Source organism: Rattus norvegicus, chromosome 4 (assembly GCF_021556685.1).
Source record: "Rattus norvegicus strain SHRSP/BbbUtx chromosome 4, alternate assembly SHRSP_T2T, whole genome shotgun sequence".
NCBI lineage: Eukaryota > Metazoa > Chordata > Mammalia > Rodentia > Muridae > Rattus > Rattus norvegicus.
In genome coordinates this window covers 6,531,912-6,544,285 of record NC_141537.1, presented here as the reverse complement: position 1 = coordinate 6,544,285, position 12,374 = coordinate 6,531,912, and the positions used below count along the sequence as shown (strand labels likewise).

Sequence of the window (12,374 nt, the reverse complement as noted above, 5' to 3'; positions counted from 1 at the left end):
CAGACTGGTGCCAATTCAGTGGAACCTCATGCTTTCTTCTGGGTCGAGCTACTTGGTGTTTGCAGATTGGACTGGACTGCTGTTACTGATTCATGTTTGGTATTTTTGACTGGACTGCTGATATCCTGACAACGAAGATTAGAATCACCCCCAAAGAACTACATCTAAACAGATCCACACCCCCCCCCCCCCCATTTTCCATTAACCTTGCTTTTCCACTACCTGTGTGGTAGGTAGGCTAAAAGGGAGGTTGAAGTGTTTAAGAACTGTTATTAGAGTAGGTTTGGAAAAAACCTAAGGCTATGGGGACATAACCTGGACTGCACATCATCTCTTATGAAATGGGAAGCTCCTCTGAGTAGAAACAATGTTCCCAGTTCTCTTGTCTCAGAGGCTTGGTAGAATTTTGTAAATAGTAGTGAGCCTATTTTATCAGACTCCTGGTCTTGCCTCTAACTCGGTGTCTGGAGACTGCCTACTGTGTGGACCGGTGGAGGCTGATGGACCTTCTCCAGCATGTGTTGGTACTGGCTGCTTTTCTCCTGGTCTTTGGAATTCCTTCCATCAAGACAGTGAGTGAGCTATAAACCAACAGAGCTTGTGCTGACAATATGTCAGGCAGAGCTGTTTATCATGGTGTCCAGTTGATTAATACATGTCAGCTGGGGTTGAGATGTATCACAGTGTTGCCCTGTGATAATAGAGGTGTCTATCCACACAGGGAAAGTAGCAACAAAGACTTAGCATCTCCTAGTTATCTGGGTAACTAGCTCTCCTGGAAGGGTGCAGAAATAGCTGATGAGGGCAAAGCCTGCATTCAGCAGGTGCATCAGATAGCCGGGAAAGTGCTCTGTTGGAGAACTGCATACATGGCTCAGTCTTGCCTTTAGCTGAGACAAGCATCTTTATCCAATCTGGCCTCGATACTCATGTAGTCCGGGAGGCTCTAAGCTCTGAGGCCTGGTAGCCCTCCGTGGTCTTACATCCTATATGCACAAGAGGATGAGAAGGGTCAGGTCAGCAACAGACACCTTGCCGTGAAGTTGTGCTTCCATGTAGAAAGTATCTTTTGTATTTTATTTTATTATTATTTGCTTTTTTTTTGTTTTTTCTCTGTTGGTTGGTTTTTGAAGACAGAGTTTCTCTGTGTAGCCTTGGCTGTGCTGGAACTCACTCTGTAGTCCAGGCTGGCCTCAAACTCCTAGAGATCTACCTACCTCTGTTTCCTGAGTGCTGGAATTAAAGACCTACACCACCATGCTTTATGTGTAGCCCAGGCTAGCCTGGAACTCGTGATCTTCCTGCTTCCACCCCCTTCAGCAAATCCTACTGGCATATACCACTGTAACCAGTGAGATATTTTTATTATTATATATTTTCTCCCATTTTTGAGACAGGGTCTTGTGTAACTTGGACTGGCCTCAAACTTGCTATGTAGAGAAACATGATGGAGCATACCTTTCATGCCAGTGCTTAAGAGGCAGAAGCAGGCAGATCTTTGTAAGTTTGGGGTTAGCCTGGTCTACAGGGTGAGTTCCAGGATAGTCAGGGGCTATGTAGAGAGGGACCCTGTCTCAAAAAGACATCAAAGTCAAAACATCAAACACCTCATTATGTAGCTGAGATTGGATTTGAATTACTGAACCTCCTGCCTTGTACTGGCTGGTTTTGTGTGTCAACTTGACACAGCTGGATTTATCAGAGAAAGGAGCCTCCCCCGAGGAAATGCCTCCATGAGACCCAGCTGTAAAGCATTTTCTCAACTAGTGATCAAGGGGGAAAGACCCAGCCCATTGTGGGTGGTGCCGTCCCTGGGCTGGTGGTCTTGGGTTCTATAGCAAGCTGAGCAAGCCAGGGGAAGCAGCCAGTAAGAAACATCCCTCCATGGCCTCTGCATCAGCTCCTGCTTCCTGCCCTGCTTGAATTCCAGTCCTGACTTCCTTTGGTGATGAAGTGTGTCTTAGGATTTTATTGCTGTGAACAAACACCATGACCAATGTCAGTTTTATAAAGGATAACATGTAATTGGGGCTGGCTTATAAGTTCAGAGGTTCAGGCCATTATCATCAAGGAGGGAGCATGGCAGCATCACACAATCTAGGCAGGCATGGTGCAGGAGGAGCTGAGTTCTACATCTTCACCTGAAGGAAGCCAGGAGCAGACTCAGCATCCTCAGGCAGCTAGGAGGAGGGTCTCCAAGCCTACCCCACAGTGACACACTTCCTCCAACAAGGCCACACCTTCTAATAGTGCCATTCCTTGGGCCAAGCATATGCAAACCATCATAAAGAGTAACAAGAAGTGTAAGCTAAATAAACCCTTTCCTCCCCATCTTGCTTCTTGGCCATGATGTTTTCTGCAGGAATAGAAACCCTAACTCTGGGGTTGGGGATTTGGCTCAGTGGTAGAGCGCTTACCTAGGAAGCGCAAGACCCTGGGTTAGGTCCCCAGCCCCGAAGAAAAAAAAAAAAAAGAAACCCTAACTCTATCATGCCTCTACCATGTCTTTCTCCAAGAGGTAGATTATAGGTGCAGTCCAATAGACCTGGTGTAGTGGTCTGGCAGAGAACTACATCCTGTATGCGTGGATATTTGGACAGTTGGTGGCACTGTTTGGGGAGGTTTAAGAGCTACAGCCTTGTTGGAGGAAGTACCTTCCTTGGGGCAAAGTTTGAGACCAACTTCCAACTATCTTCCAACTTTGCTCTCTCTGCTTCATGCTGGTAGTTGAGGATGTGACTTGTCTCTTTCTGTTTCGGCCACCATGCCTGACTGCTGTCATTACCTATGATGGACTCTGACACCTCTGGAACCATTAGCCCCGCCTCCAGCCCTCTCTTCCATAAGTTATGTTGATCGTGATATTTAATCACAGCAACAGATTGGTGACTATTATATTCACAATTATGAACAAAACCTTTGACAACGTTTTTGGCATTCAGTAATTCGAGTTTTTGCTTGTTTGGTTGGTTGGGGTTTTTTTTTTTTTTTTTTTTTTTTTTTTTTTTTTTTTTTTTATTAACTTGAGTATTTCTTATATACATTTCAAGTGTTATTCCCTTTCCCGGTTTCCGGACAAACATCACCCTCCCCCCTCCCCTTCCTTATGGGTGTTCCCCTCCCAACCCTCCCACCATTGCCACCCTCCCCTCATAGTCTAGTTCACTGGGGGTTCAGTCTTAGCAGGACCCAGGGCTTCCCCTTCCACTGGTGCTCTTACTAGGATATTCATTGCTACCTATGAGGTCAGAGTCCAGGGTCAGTCCATGTATAGTCTTTAGGTAGTGGCTTAGTCCCTGGAAGCTCTGGTTGCTTGACATTGTTGTACTTTTGGGGTCTCGAGCCCCTTCAAGCTCTTCCAGTTCTTTCTCTGATTCCTTCAACGGGGGTCCTATTCTCAGTTCAGTGGTTTGCTGCTGGCATTCGCCTCTGTATTTGCTGTATTCTGTCTGTGTCTCTCAGGAGCGATCTACATCCGGCTCCTGTCGGTCTGCACTTCTTTGCTTCATCCATCTTGTCTAATTGGGTGGCTGTATATGTATGGGCCACATGTGGGGCAGGCTCTGAATGTGTTTTTTTTTTTTTTTTGAGTAAAGTGATTGAACTAACAAATAGTCTTGGATCATAAAAGAAAATTTGAGGGGACCTTGAGGCAGATGTGCCTGGGTGATATCTTGGTGATTTACCAGTCAGAAGCCAGGGGTAGGGCACAGGGACCCTGCTATGCTGTTCCAGCATGGCAGTGACTTTCTGAGGGAACTGGACAGTCAGTGTCCCAACATGCTCTGTTCTTATCATTTACTACCTGTCTGATACAACAGTGATAACTCTGTAGAGCCTAAATAAGTGTGTGACTTATGCCTCACAAACAGGAGAAGCCAACTCCTAAAGCCGACTGTGCATCTACAACAATATCTGAGCACACATTTATAAGGCTGCTTGTGGCAAGTATAGTATATAGTATATATTCATTTGAAAATTTGATAGATACCAAATTGCATTTTATAGCTACTCCTCCTTTCTGTCCATGTGAGGACATTGTTTCTTACTCAACTCAACTTGGATTAGATGACTATTGCTACTCTGGCAGGTACGAAATAGTATTTTAATTTGCTCTTAATTTGTATTTGTCTCCTGTGAAGATGGGGATCTTTTATTTTTGTTCTTCTCTCATATTTTACATCTCCACTGCAGTTCACCACCCTCCTTTCTCCCCAAATCTCTCCTCTCTACATTCCCTCTCACCCAGATCCACCACACATATACACGCATAGACATACACACATACCTCCCCTCAGACAAGAGCAGGCCTCCCAGGGACATCAACTGAACATGGCACAACAAGCTTCAGACCAGGTACATACCTCCCATTATTGTTGGAAGAGATAACCCAATAGGAGGAAAAGGGTCCCACAAGCAGGCAAAAGAGTCAAAGACAGCCCCACTCCTACTGTTAGGAGTCCCACAAGAACACCAAGCTACTCAGTCATAGCATAGAAGCAGAGAGCCTAGGTTAACTCCATACAGGCTTCCTGAACTCTGTGAGCCCCCATGAGTCCAGGTCAGTTGATTCTGTGAGCATGGTCCTGTGGTTTGTCCTGCCGGATGCCTCCAGTTTCTCTGATCCTTCTTCTCCCCTGTCCCCTACTTCAAAAGATTCCCAGAGCTTTGTCTACATGTTTGGCTATAGGACACTGCATCTGCTCCTTTCAGTTGTTAGATGAAGTCTCTCTGATGACGATTATGCTGGGCTCCAGTCCCAGCACCCTCTGTGCAGGCAGGGTGAACTGTAGGTCAAAGGTTTTGTGGCTGGGTTAGTGTCCCAATCCCTCCACATGAGGCCTTCTCTGGCTACAGAAGATGTCTAGTTCAGGCTCTGTGTTCCCCTTCCTAGGGTTATTCTTGTAGCTTCCATGGAGTTTCCTCTGTACTAGGTTTCTACCTCACCCCGACATGTTCCCCAATTCCATTCATTTCTCTCTCCTCCTCTCACCCTGCATAATTCAAGTTCAAATGGATCAAAGGCCTCAACAGAAAACCTGATATACTGAACCTGAAAGACAACTTCCTGAACAGAACACCAGTAGCTTAGGCACTAAGATCAACCATTAATACATGGGACCTCATGAAACTGAAAAGCTTCTGTAAGGCAAAGGACACTATCAATAGGACAAAACAGCAGTCCACATAATGGGAAAGGGTTGTTACCAACTCCACATCTGACAGAAAGCTAATATCAAAAATATACAAACAATCAAGAAACTAGATATCAACAAACCAAATAATTCAATTTAAAAATTGGGTAAGATCTAAACAAAGAGGAATTCTCAACAGAGGAATCTCAAATGGTTGGGAAATATTTAAAGAAATGCTCAATATTCTTAGCCATCAGGAAAATGCAAATCAAAATGACTTTGATATTAAATCTTATACCTGTCAGAATGGCTAAGATTAAAAACAGAAGTGACAGTTCATGCTGGTGAGGATGGAGCAAGAAGGCCACTCCTCTACTGCTGGGGGAGCATAAACCTGTACAGTCTCTTTAGAAATCAGTATGGTGGGTTCTCAGAAAATTGAGAACTGATCTGTCTCAAGACTCAGTTATACCATTCTTGAGCATATACCCAAAGAATGGTCTATCCCACCACAAGGACACTTGCTCAATTATGTTCATATCAACTTTATTTGTAATAGTCCAAAACTGGAAACAACCTATGTGTCCCTCCACCAAAGAATGGATAAAAAAGTGTGGTACTCTGTTTATACAATGGGGTATTACTCAGCTGTTAAAAATAATGACATGAAATTTGCAGGCAAATGGATGCAACTAGAAAAAAAATCATTCTGAGTGAGGTAACCCAGACCCAGAAATATAATCATGGCGTGTGTCACTTATAAGTGACATTAGCCATAAAGTAAAAGATAATCATGCTATAGTCCACAGACCCAAAGAAGCTAAGTAACAAGGAGGGCTTAACAGAACATGCAAGGATCTCCTTAGGAAAGGAAAATGAACTGCATTTCCCAGGACGACTGGAGAGAAACTGAGGGTGAGAACAAGAGGGTTCTTTTCTTACATACAAACCATTTGAAGCCGGGCATGCTGACACACACACATGGAAACCTAATCACAGTACTTGGGTGGCAGAGGCAAGAGTCAAGTTAGAGGCCAGTCTACATTGAAAGTTCCAGGCTGGCCAGGGCCATATAGCAACACTCTGCCTAAAAAGAAAGCAAAACAGAAGCAAACCTCATTGGTGTTTTTTTTCCTCAGACTCATCTATTTATGTCCTTGGCTCAAGTTTTCTCTTGGATTCTTGGGTATTTCCTATTGATTTTTAGGAGCTCTTTGCAAATTGGGATTAGCTTTCAGCATTCTGTATATGTTGAGCATATCCATTTTCAATTTGTTACTGGTTTGTTGGCTTGGTTTGAGCATTTTCTTTGCAAAGTGTTATGCTTTTATGTAATCAAAATGAATCATTTTTTTTCTTTTGTCACTCCTGGACTTTTCTCTGTGGTAAGAATTCTTTTGTCACTGTGGGACTGTTAAACATTCACAGTTTGCTTGGCTCATCCACTCATAGTGCCACTCGTAGCTGAAAAATCAGTCAGCTCCCCGAGGGCTCTGCCCTCACCCTCAGCCCAGGTCACTCATACTGACATACACTGGGCAATATCTGTCAAGCTGCTTTAAAGAGAATGAGGCCACTAAAAAGGCCAGGGGCCATGGACAGAGTCTCACCACTGCACTGTAGGATGACACTTCAGAAGACATTGTAATTATCTGCTGGGAGACAATGGAGAGAACATTCAGAAAGAACCCAGAGTAACAGTTAAAAACCAGGAGAAATTTCCTCTGTGTGTGTGTGTGTGTGTGTGTGTGTGTGTGTCTGTGTCTGTGTGTGTCTGTGTGTCTCTCTGTGTGTGTATGTGTGTCTGTGTGTGTGTGTCTGTGTGTCTCTCTATGTGTGTGTATGTGTGTCTGTGTGTGTGTGTATGTGTGTGTGTGAGTGTGCATTTCTATGAATGTAGAACATATTTTATTTAAAAGTGCTTATCACACAAGTTGAAAGACCTGAGTTGGGTCCCCTGAACCCATGTAAAAGCCAAGTGTGAGCTGTATGCTTGTAATCTAAGACTGACAGGAAGATCCCTAGCTCGCTGGCCAGCTAGTCTAGACAGTCAACAAGTTCCAGGTTCAGTAAGAGACCTTGTCTCCAAACATATAGTGTGGAGGATTGAGAAAGAAACTCAGTGTCAACCTCTGCTTTCTACATGAGTGTGTACTCTCACACATGTATTACACACACAAAGTGAACAGGCAGGGTGTTGGAGAGCAGGAATGGTTACAGCACTTGGGAGACTGAGGCAGGAAGGAAGATCACAAACTTCAGGTCAGGCTGCGGTATAGAGCAGTGTACTGTCTCAACACAAAGGAAACCACCAGAGAGGAAATCGGAACTATGAGCAAATTACTAAGTAGTTTTGTGATCTGTAACAAACCAATATCTTCCGTGACAGATAGACCAAGACAGACAGACAGAGAGCTCCACTTGTATGGTACATGTTAGAATGTGAATACAGTAGCTCAACACACGGTAGTGAATCGTATACATCTTTAGTGAAATGAAAATATCCCTTCCTCATCCATTCTACTCTTAACAACCTATGGTATTAGTTCTACCAGTGAAGTTATAAGTAATATGAGGTGATATAAATACATAATAAGGCAAGGCAGAAGGATTGCTGTGAGTTTGAGGTTATCCTGGTCTAGTCAGTAAGTTTACGACCAGCCAGATTTCCTAGTGAGATCCTTCCTCAAATGTAAGATAAACTACATAACATATTATATGTATTACATATACCTTATGCTATAGTGAACCTATTTAAGCAATATGTCCTGGCAATATGCTTCCTCCCACAGAATGCTGCATAAGCTCATGCCTACAGGTGTCCCTCCCACTTCTCGTCATTCCTTCTTCTTGCCTCCCCAGGGAGGAGAGCTTAAGTGAGTTGGTTTTCTTTTCACATCCCTCCTGTTTGTCTTCTTGTTTTCCTTAGCTGTCATTTGAACACACTCAGATTTTATGTTTACACTCTATTTTGCCATATAACCAGGTCTCCCCACCTTGTCTACAGGACACTTCTAAGTTGAAGCATCAGTCCACAGTGTCCGGGTCCACAGGACAACGCAAGTCGGAACCTGTAAGCGAAGGGTCTGAAGGTACCTGGAAGAGAATGGGGGACAAGAGACACGAAGAAGGACGCCAAGACAAGAGTCTGATCAAGGCGACAATTTTATTCTTCCCAAGGCTGAATTTATATCATAACATGGGTAACAGAGGGAGGGGGGAAGTAAGAAACATTTACGCAGGTCAAGGACACAATATTCGTGTGGTCAGGGAGTAGGCTGATGTTGACATATTGTCAGAAAAGTCACAGGTTTGTCATCTCTATTAGTCAGCAGGATGTTGGTTTTTCAGAAAGGTCACAGGTCATCACATTGGGTATCTTTATCATATGATTATTATTCTTGACCACCAAATTTGTATTAGTCTTCTGCAGCTGGCTGGGGATTTTCCATGAACCCAGTCATACTTAATTCTAACATCAACAGTGGAGGGCTTCAAGGGCATCACTCCCAACAGGAACCACCCCATACTTACCATGCTAGCCACTGTCAGGAAGCAGTTGGGGATCTGGATCAAGCCCCTTGCACAGTGGCATGGGGATGTGAAAGGTACAGCCATGTTGAGGATTGGCTTACCAAAAAGTTACACTTACCATGTGTCCTAGGGATCCCACTCCTGAGTACACACTTGTGAGCCATGAGACACAAACCCACATGAACTCATGCACTAATGTGCATAAACACTATGCACGTGGGAGTAGCTCAACTGCCCAACAACTGAAAGGCCTTTTTAAGTAACATTCTCAGGTGTTGTGTGATCCGTGCATGCAGTGGGAAAGGTCAATGTACTTCACCAGGGACCTTGAAAGTATTACACTAAACAGAAGACACCGGTCTCAAAGACAATGTAGTGTATGATTCCAGATATGTGAAATGCCACCCCCCAAAAAAGCAAATTTTGAAACAGAACATAGACTCTGGTTGCATGGGGTTGGGTAGGGATGAGTGGTTTGGCAGAATGGGTAGGGGAGGTGAACTTTCTTTGAGGTAAAAGTATTCAAAGCTAGTTGCATTAAGTGTGAATATACTGATAGCCACTGAACACCATGCTTTACACCGTGGGTTGTGTGGTTTGTGAAGTACACGCTAAGAAAACTCTTTTTAAAGATTTATTTTTAAGTGTGTGTGTGTGTGTGTGTGTGTGTGTGTGTATGTGTGTAAAATGCTACACGTGTGCAGTGCTCAAAGAGGCCAGAGGGGGGTGTTAGATGCCCATGGGCCAGAGTTACACCAGTGGGTCCAACCCAGGTGCTGGTAACCTAATCCAGGTCCTCTGAAAGGTCAGGAAGCACTCTTTTTTTTTTTTTTTTTTGGTTCTTTTTTTTTTTTCTTTTTTTTCGGAGCTGGGGACCGAACCCAGGGCCTTGCGCTTCCTAGGTAAGCGCTCTACCACTGAGCTAAATCCCCAGCCCGTCAGGAAGCACTCTTAACTGCAAAACCATCTCTAATCCCTAAGACAGCATTGTGGATGTCTAAATAGCATTCCCCTTGGAGTCGAACAGTACACTTGAAGTTCACAGTGCCTGTAACTCCAGTTCCAGGGGATCAAATGCCATATCTGGTCTCTGTGGTTTCTAGTACTTACATGGTGCACATAGTCTCATGCAAGCAATACACATAATTAATCTCATACTGTTATAAATAAGTTTGCTGTCTTACATTAGAACACATTTTATAGCTTTCATTGACCAATGAGGTTCACAGGCCATTGGGTGAACACTCCTGGACCCATCTACCTATGGAAGGCCTTTCTCTTGCATGTTTCTTACCCTATTTTCCTTTTCCGTTTTGCTGAAATACCTCCTTGAGTAATGTTCTCAGGTGTTATATAGCACCATCCCCCACTTTGAGGTAAGATCTTACTAATATCCAACGCTGGCCTCAAACATGCTATGTAGCTCAGGCTGGCCTTGAACTCAAGAACCTCCTGTCTCAGCTGAGCTGTGCTAGCTTAAGTATCCATTGTTTCAAACCCTCGCCTGTGGTTAATTGCTCATATTTTGAAGAATTCTAAACTAAAAACAGTTTCTCAGTTTTGAAAGCTTTAATTCATTTGCATGATTGTGTATTATTTCTAGTAAGAAGTTTGGTAGGACTGGAGAGTGCTCAGTGGTTGAGGGTATTTACTGCTCTTGCAAAGAACACAGGTTTGCTTCCAAGTACTCACATGGTAGTTCACAATGGTCTGTACTTCAGTTCAAGATGATCTGACACCTTCCTCTGGACTCTCAGATTCCTGGATGCGTGTGCTGTACCCAAACTCTCACTGGCACACATACACATACATTAAAAATAAATACATATTTTTTTTTACAAAAGAGATGTAAGAAGTCTCATTACTCTGTAGGAAAATTACTAAGGAGACAGACACTCTTGGAATTTTCGCTAATTGGAGAATTCTGACACTTCACCAGAAAGCCTTGAGCTGTATTCCTTATTCTTTCTGGTGCACTTACGAACCAGAAGAATACCTTTCTCCATGCTGAGGAGAATGTTTTGTACAGTTTCTCTGATGCCTTGTCCCTGTGTGCAGAACTCCTGTTAGGTAGCCAGAGGCCTCTCAGAAGACAGTTATGAAAAGCATCTGATTTTTGCTCAGTCCTCTGTGGTGCCAGCTTCTCCACTGTCTCTCTCTCTCTCTCTCTCTCTCTCTCTCTCTCTCTCTCTCTCTCTCTCTCTCTCTCTCTCTCTCCCCTGGAACCAAACATGCCTGAGGAGGGCTGATCTCTGTCTCTGTGTATTACCAGAGGAGGACTGTGGGGATTTTAGGAAGCAGGAGTAATATCGGGACTTTGGGTCAGTTGGGAGACTCCTGAGCCAGGATCCACAGGACTGGCTGGTCTGGAAACACAGCTCTTTCCATCTCCGTAGAGTTCCTTCATACTCTTCCATTTAGATCCATTTCTATAGTTCCAAAGACCAGCAACTCCTATGGGCTTCTGCACATCACAGAATTTCTTGCTACAGGGACACTGGAGAGGTACACACTCTCTCTAGGGAACAAGAATGTATGTGAATATCTTCACATCAAACATAAAGAAGTGAGCCTGCAGTTGATTCAGATAACTGACTACTCTTGGGATTGTACTCCAAATATCCAGCAATCTACAGGGGATACTGGCACTGAATCTGTGCACCTGGTTCTGTGCTGGGTTCTTTTTGAGTATTGATTGCTCTTAGGGGTGGGTGCAGCTCTAGTTAACCTCAATTTTTCAGAGCAGAGCCCTACTCATGTAAAAGCAAAGATTGAAGACAGCTGGTAACACAGACAACTTAAACCCAGCCACCCATCAGGACAGACTGGTTAGATCCAGCTATCCTGCCACAGAGCCTTTCTCCCAGTCCTCTGATATGAGCAGTTCGCAATATTTGCCTCACATGTCCCCTGTGAAAGATCCTGTGTTTGTCCTAAAGGGACAGATGGATGGAACTGAACACACTGGAGTGGTAATCACTAGCAGGGAACTTCAGACAAGCTTCACAAGTGCTAAACAGGCTGCCCTTCGTGAAAGGAATGGCAACATCAGTAAACGTCTCCTGGCTATGAGAGACCAGAGTGGAACAAAACAGAGTGGAACATGACAGAGGTCCAAACAAGGTCAACGCCATGGTCAGCTAGCTGAATGCACCAGCTGTGGGGTAGAGCAGAGCCAAGCAAGACAGCCCAGAGCTTTACTGTATGTACTTCATGCCACATTGCGCTGAAAATGGACATCCCTTAAAGAAATCCAGACACTGTCATGAGAGACTCTAGATACACCAAGTCCTTGGGATGCTGGGATTTGTTTATTAATGGACAGTTTTCTTTACATTTTTAAAGACGTGCGCGCGCGCGCGCGTGTGTGTGTGTGTGTGTGTGTGTGTGTATCATGATGTGTGTGTGCAGGTGGAGGTTAGAGAACAACTTTGTAAAGTCAGTTCTCTCCTTCCATGTTTTTGTGGGTTTTGAACCCAGGTTGTCGGTGTTGCACAGCAAGTGTCTAACCACTGAGGCATCTCACCAGCTTCTTGTTTGCTGTTTTTGAGGCAGATTTTTTATGTTAATCTGGTTAATCTGGTACTCACTATGGAGACCAGACTGACCGTAAACTCTCAGGGAATTATTCTGCCATAGTCTCCTGAGTGCTGGAATTAAAGGCTTGCTCCATTACATCCAGCTCTGCGTACAGTTTTCTAAGGA

The 12,374-nt window shown here is 44.1% G+C and overlaps 1 protein-coding gene across 11 annotated transcripts in view; it reads left to right on the top strand.

The window, feature by feature from the left end:
- The window catches only part of LOC147994657 (uncharacterized), a 42,456-nt gene extending 33,143 nt beyond the window's left edge, over positions 1-9,313 (top strand). For 6 of the 11 annotated variants that reach the window (XM_087659619.1, XM_087659618.1, XM_087659629.1 and 3 more), the window contains one exon: positions 8,143-9,313. The gene's annotated coding sequence lies outside the window, so the exon portion shown is untranslated. Of the gene's footprint in view, positions 1-7,927; positions 8,012-8,142 lie in introns of all 11 variants that reach the window. The other 5 variants (XM_087659621.1, XM_087659620.1, XM_087659625.1 and 2 more) reach the window with 4 other exon arrangements.
- Positions 9,314-12,374: the final 3,061 nt, after the last annotated feature.